Genomic DNA, 6,777 nt, shown 5'->3' with positions numbered 1-6,777 from the left:
CAGTACACGCATGCCAGCTGCTAGCCAGGAAACCATATAGATGGTGTCCTGGTTTCAGCCAGGATGGAGTTAATTTTCTTCTTAGTAGCTAGTACAGTGCTGTGTTTTGGCTCTGATGTGAGAACAATGTTGATAACAGCACTGATGTTTTAGCTGTTGCTGGGTGATGCTTATACCCAGTCAAGGACATTTCGGTTTCTTGGGTCTTGCCAGCGAGAGGGCTGGAGGGGCACAAGAGCCTGGGAGGGGACACAGCCGGGACAGGTGACCTGAACCAGCCAAAGAGGCATCCCATACCATGGGATGTCATGCTTGGTATAGAAACTTGGAGGGTTGGCTGGGGGGGATCATTGCTCAGGGACTGGCTGGGCATCGGTCAGTGGGTGGTGAGCAGTTGTACTGTGCATCATTTGTTTTTTTTTCCTTTCCCCTTCCTTTGGATTTTACCCTTTTCCCCCACCTTTCCATCCTAATTGTTGTTATTATTATTATTATATAGAATATAATTGTTATTGTTATTACTATTGTTCTTATCTCTTTATTCTGTTTAAATTGTTCTTATCTCAACCATTCAGTTTTACATTCCTTTCTGATTCTCCTCCCCACCTGTCCAGGTGGCGGGGGGTGAGTGAGTGGCTGCCTGGGGCTTGGTTGCTGGTAGTGTTCGGTGCCGGCCGGGGTTAAACCATGACAATGGCTAACTGTATAGAGTTCATGCTTAACAGAAGTGCTGACTTTGCTTGCTTCCTCCTGTACATAGCTGCTAACTTTTGCAGAACTTTGAGAAATCTAACTATGTTGAAGATGGTCAACTAATAGGGATGAAGAAAAAGTGTAGGCATTCAGTGTTGTTTTTTTTTTTTTTTTATCTCAGCCTTTAATAAAACTGACAGACCTTGGGCTGCCCAGTCTCTGGACTCAGAGGACAATGAGTGTGGGAACAGTGACTTTCCATTTGTGCACAATGAAGTGGTAAGGGACCAGCTATATCAGCTGAATGTTCACAAGCCCATGGAGCCTAGTGGGATTCATCCCAGAGTACTGAAAGAGATAGCTGATGTTATGGCAGGACCTTTCTCAATCATCTGACAAAGGTCTTGGGAGTCTGGGGAGGCCCCTGCTGACTGGCAACCAGCCAATGTTAAGTCAAATTTACAAAAAAGGTATGAGGGAAGACCCAGGGAACTACAGACCTGTTAGTCTAACCTCAGTTCCTGGAAAAATTATGGAGAAGGTTATACTGGGTACTGTTGAAAGGCATTGAAGGAATGATGCAACCATTAGGCACAGTCAACATGGGTTCACAAAGGTTCCTGTTTAACTAATTTGATATGGTCCTATGATAAGGTCACCTGCCTAGTGATGAAGGGTAGTGGTGGATGTAATCTTTATAGGTTTCAGTAAGGCTTTTGATACTGTCCCTCACAGCATAGTTCTGGACAAGTTGTCCAACTGTGAGATGAGTAGGTACACAGTGCGCCGGGTGAAGACTTGGCTGAAGGGCAGACCTCAAACAGTTGCAGTGAATGGGGATACATCTGGCTGGCAACCAGTCACTGGCAGTGGAATGCACTCCACACACCCACAGACTGGCATAAAAGGGAACAGGAGAAATTAGGCACCAAAGGTTAAAATTAGCCCCTGTGAATACTCTTAATGGTGCATCAATCCATTACTCCCTGGAAATACAAAAAGTTTTGGCAGAAAATCTCAGTCTGAATAGAAGAGTACTACTTCTGTACAAACATCTTGAGTTTGTATTCTCAGCTGGGGAGCAAGAGTGAATTCTTCCTGAAAACTTGCTTTGCTGGGTGGTGATTATACTCCAGTAAAGACATGATCCAAAAGTTTAACAGTTTCTTCCTAATTAATTTAAAGCTGTTGCATAAGACACCTCAGTATCACTGATGCATCCATGCTACAATTCTTATTGTATTCAAAAGACTAAAAAATGCATAAATAGAAAAATTTTCGTGTGAGCCACATGTGAGCATTTAGAATTTTGTAATGTTTTTAATCTTCATAGTATTCAGACCAAGCTTTTTTCTTGCAAGCCAAACTGTAGCTGCACATACTGATGAAGTGCTCAGTAAGAACATACAGAACACCACTATATCAAGGAATGCCACCTCTTTTTCCATCTCTAGATTATTAGGTTTTATAACAAGAGAGTAATTTTTTGATGATCAAGTTCATCCTCCCTGTTGTGGTTTAGCCCTAGCCAGCAACTAAGTAACATGCAGCCGCTTGCTCACTACCCTCCTTGCCCTGGTGGGATGGGGAGGAAAACTGGAGAAAGGTAAACTCCATGGGTTGAGATAAGAACAGTTTAGTAATTGAAATAAAGTATAAAGTTAATAATAATAATAATAATAATAGTAGTAGTAGTAGTAGTAATAATAATGATGATGATGATAATTATAATTATAATAATAAAAATAATAATGCAAAGGGAGATAATGAAAACAGAAAGAGAAATAAAACCCAAGGTGAGGGGGAGGGAGTCAACCTAAACCCAAACCGAAGTGATGCACGTAACAATGGCTCACCATCCGCTGAAAGATGCCCAGCCAGTCCCCAAGCAGAGATCCACAGTCCTCCCCCATCCAACTCTGCCCAGTTTATTTACTCAGCATAATGTCATATGGTACGGAATACCCCTTTGGCCAGTTCAGGTCAGCTGCCCTGGCTGCCTTGCCTCCCAGCGTCCTGTGCCCTTCCAGCCTTCTCCCTGGCAGGGCCTGAGAAAATGAAAAGTCCTTGACTTAGTATAAGCACTACTTAGCAACAACTAAAATCATCAGTGTTTTACCAACATTATTCTCATACGAAATCTAAAACACAACACTGTACCAGCTACTAGGAAGAAAGTTAACTATCCTAGGACTGTATCCACCCCTTATTCCATACCATTTACATCATGTCCAGGTCCCACACTTTTCAATACACCATCAACTCTCTTGTCTTTTGATATATACACACAGGTATCTTTCCCTTAGTCAGTGGGCCATCTCTATGAAATGTCCATTGAGTCAATTTAGTCCATGATTTTTGGCTCCATCTGTTATAACAGTCTTTCAGGGTAGGAAAAATAGCATGTGGTATTGGACTGTTGCATGCTGAAGCCAGTTCTGATTTCATTACCACTGCATTTGTCTGGTTTCATCAAAGTTCATTTTCTATTAATGTGGTGGCTGGAAGGAAGTTGGGTTCCAATCCCTAAATCTGGACTGGCAGAGATGGGTGCCATGAGGTGTCCAGTGGGGTGATGGGCATATAGCCACCATATAGTGATAATATACAGTGTTATGTAGCAATTAACATCATATGATTTAAACTATTGGTTATTCTCTCCCAAAATCAAATACCCTTGAGGCACACACTGGACTTCCCATCCTCCTACATTCCCCACTAAGTGCACCCAGGTCTTTGAGCAAAAGCAATCCCATGGATAGGTTTGCCTTTGCCTGAGGCAAACTATCTTCCCCAGCACGTTTTATGTGCACTACAGGAACTTTATCCCATTCTACAGTATGTAAAAGTTTTGATTGAGCAGGGCAAGCCTGACTACCAGATCCTTCAGTGTTGACTAGCAAGGTGGTTTTTGCTAAGTGTGTATGCCAGTGTTTGAAGGTCCTGCCACCCATTGCTCTCAGTGTAGTCTTTAACAGTCCATCATATTGTTCAGTTTTTGTAGAGGCTGGTGCATGATAGTGGATGTGATAGACCAACTCGCTGCCATGCTTTTTGGCCCAAGCGTCTATGAGGTTGTTTCAGAAATAAGTCCCATTGTCTGACTCGGTTCTTTTGGGGGTACCATGTCACCATGAGACTTGCTTTTCAGGGCCCAGGACAGAATTCCAGGCAGTGGCACGTAACACAGGATATCTTATCTTTCTAGCCATCTAGTGGTTGCTTCCACCATTGTAAGCACACGGCGCTTGCCTTGGCAGGTCTGTGGGAGTGCGATATAGGCAATCTGCCAGGCCTCCTCAAATTTGCATTTCAGCCACTTCTCTGCCATACTACAGAAGCTTTAATCACTTACTTGGCTTGCTTAATTGCAGCACATGTTTCACATTCATGGATAACCTGTGCAATAGTGTTCATGGTCAAGTTCACTGCTAAATCACAGGCCCATTTATATGTTGCGTCTCTTCCTTGATGGCCTGAAGTGTCATGAGCCCAGTGAGCTATAAATAATTCAGCCTTATGTTGCCAGTCCAGATCTACCTGAGCCACTTCAATCTTAGCAGCCTGATTTACCTGTTGGATGTTTTGCTGTTCTTCAGCAGCCTGACTCTTGGGTACATGAGCGTTCACGTGACATTAACTTCATAACCAGGTTCTCCACCTGGGCAGTGACATATTGCCATAATGTGGCAGTGCAGGTGGATTTACCTCTGTGCTGCCAGCTGACCTGTTTCCATTGCTGCAGCCAGCCCCACAGGGCATTTGCCACTATCCATGAATCAGTATAGAGATAAAGTATTGGCCATTTTTCTCATTCATAAATGTTTAAAGCCAGCTGGATAGCTTTCACCTCTTAGCAAAATAACCTGATTCACCTTCTCATTCAGCAGTTTCTGCTATGTGTTGTTGGGGACTCCATACAGCTAATTTCCATCTCCAGTGCTTTCCTACAATACAGCAGAACCCATCATATTGCTTCTCATTTTCTGGTAATTTATTGTACAGTGGGGCCTCTTCAGCATGTGTCACCTCCTCCTCTGGTGACATTCTGAAATCTTTGCCTTCTGGCCAGTCCATGTCCATTTTCAAGATTCCTGGGTAAGTGGGGGTTCCTATTTGAGCTCTTTCTGTGGTCAGAGTGACCCACTTACTCCATGTAGTGTCAGTTGCATGATGTGTAGAAGAGACCAGGAGGAGCTGAGCTTCAGTAACAGTCATTTCCAAAGCGGCTCAAACCCCTTCATAAGCTGCCAAAAACTCTTTTTCAGTTGGAGTATAGTGAGCTTCTGATTCTTTATACTCCCAGCTCCAAAAGCCTAGAGGTCAACCTTGAGCCTCCCCAGCTGTGGTGTAGAGCACATATTTTACATCTTGCCCTGTCTGGGACTGTCCCAAGGGGATGATCTATCTCCTGTTTAATTTGGTCAAAGGCTTGTTGTTGCTCAGGGATCCATTTGAAATCATTCTTCTTCCAGGTCACTTGACAGAGAGGACTTACAGTTAGACTGTGACCGTGCATTCTCCAAAAACACCATGCCTAAGAAAGCTTGTGTTTCTGTCTTATTAGTTGGTTGGGAAATAGCTGCTATTCTGTTGATAACATCCATTAGGATCTGGTGACATCCGTCTTGTTTTATTTCTAACCATGGGATCTCCTGGGCAGGTCCCTCAACCTTAGTTTGTTTTATGGCAAAACCCACTTTCAGAAGACTTGGACTATTTTCTTCCCTTTCCCAAAAACTTCTGCTGTATTGCTGCACACGATGGTATTATCAATGTATTACAGGTGTTCTGGAGCTTCACCCTTCTCCAGCGCAGCCTGGATAAGTCTATGGCAAATGGTAGGTTGCCTGTTTCCACCCCTGGGGCAGTCAGTTCCTGGTGTATTGGATGCCCCTCTAAGGGAAAGTGAACTGTGCCCTGCACTCTGCTGCCAAAGGGATTGAGAAAAAAGCATTAGCAATATCAGTGGTGGCATAACACTTGGCTGCCTTTGACTCCAGTTCATATTGAAGTTCTAGCATGTCCAGTACAGCAGCACTCAGCAGTGGTGTGACTTCATTTAGGCCATGGTAGTCAACTGTTAGTCTCCATTCTCCATTAGACTTTTGCACTGGCCTTATGGGGCTATTGAAGGGTGAGTGGGTCCTGCTGATCACTCGTTGGCTCTCCAGTCAACGAATCAGCTTATGGATGGGAATCAGGGAGTCTTGGTTGGTGTGATATTGCCACCAGTGCACTGTTGCAGTAGCAGTTGGCACCTGTTGTTCTTCAGCCTTCAGCAACCCCACAAGAGAAGGGTTCTCCAAGAGACCGGGCAAGGTAGACAGCTGCTTAATCTCCACCATCTCCAAGGCAGCTACACTGAAAGCTCACCCGTACCATTCTCAGTCCTTGAAATACCCTCTCCTGAGTTACTTTGTGCCGAGGATGCATGGAGCCTCTAGGCCAGTCACAATGGGATGATTTTGCCACTCAGTCCCAGTCAGGTTTATTCCAGCCTCTAGTACAGTTAGCTGTTGGGATCCCCCTGTCACTCCAGAAATTAATGGTTCTGACTCTTCATAGTTTGATGACATTAAAGTACACTGTGCACCAGTATCTACTAGAGCTTTATGTTCCTGTGGGTCTGATGTGCCAGGCCATCAGATCCACACAGTCCAGCAAACCCAGCTGTCCCTCTCCTCCACCTGGCTGGAGACAGGGCTCCTCTAGTCCTGGTCATAGGATTCTCCACTTACTTCTTGTAAAGACAGATTAGATTTCCTTTCCAAAGGATCAGGAGTAAGGTCAGCACTTCCATGCTGTCTGGGGAACTGCCCGTTGCAGACTGGAGCAGCAATTTTCCTGGAAGAACCCCCATTTTTGACTGGTTTACCTTGCCATTTGTGTACCTGTCCCTCTAGGGTCAAGGTACATTTTCCATCACACTTCCTTATGTCCTGTTCATGATTCCACAGGAAAAACAACAGGCTACCCTGCGGTGTGTACCTTCTGTATCCTCTCTCTTGAGTGGAAGAACACTCTACGGTTCATAGCTGAGATACAGGTCCATGCAGGTGGGGAGTAGAACCTATCCTCTTT

Source organism: Falco rusticolus, chromosome Z, assembly GCF_015220075.1.
Source record: "Falco rusticolus isolate bFalRus1 chromosome Z, bFalRus1.pri, whole genome shotgun sequence".
Taxonomy (NCBI): Eukaryota; Metazoa; Chordata; class Aves; order Falconiformes; family Falconidae; genus Falco; species Falco rusticolus.
This window is presented reverse-complemented; position numbering follows the sequence as displayed.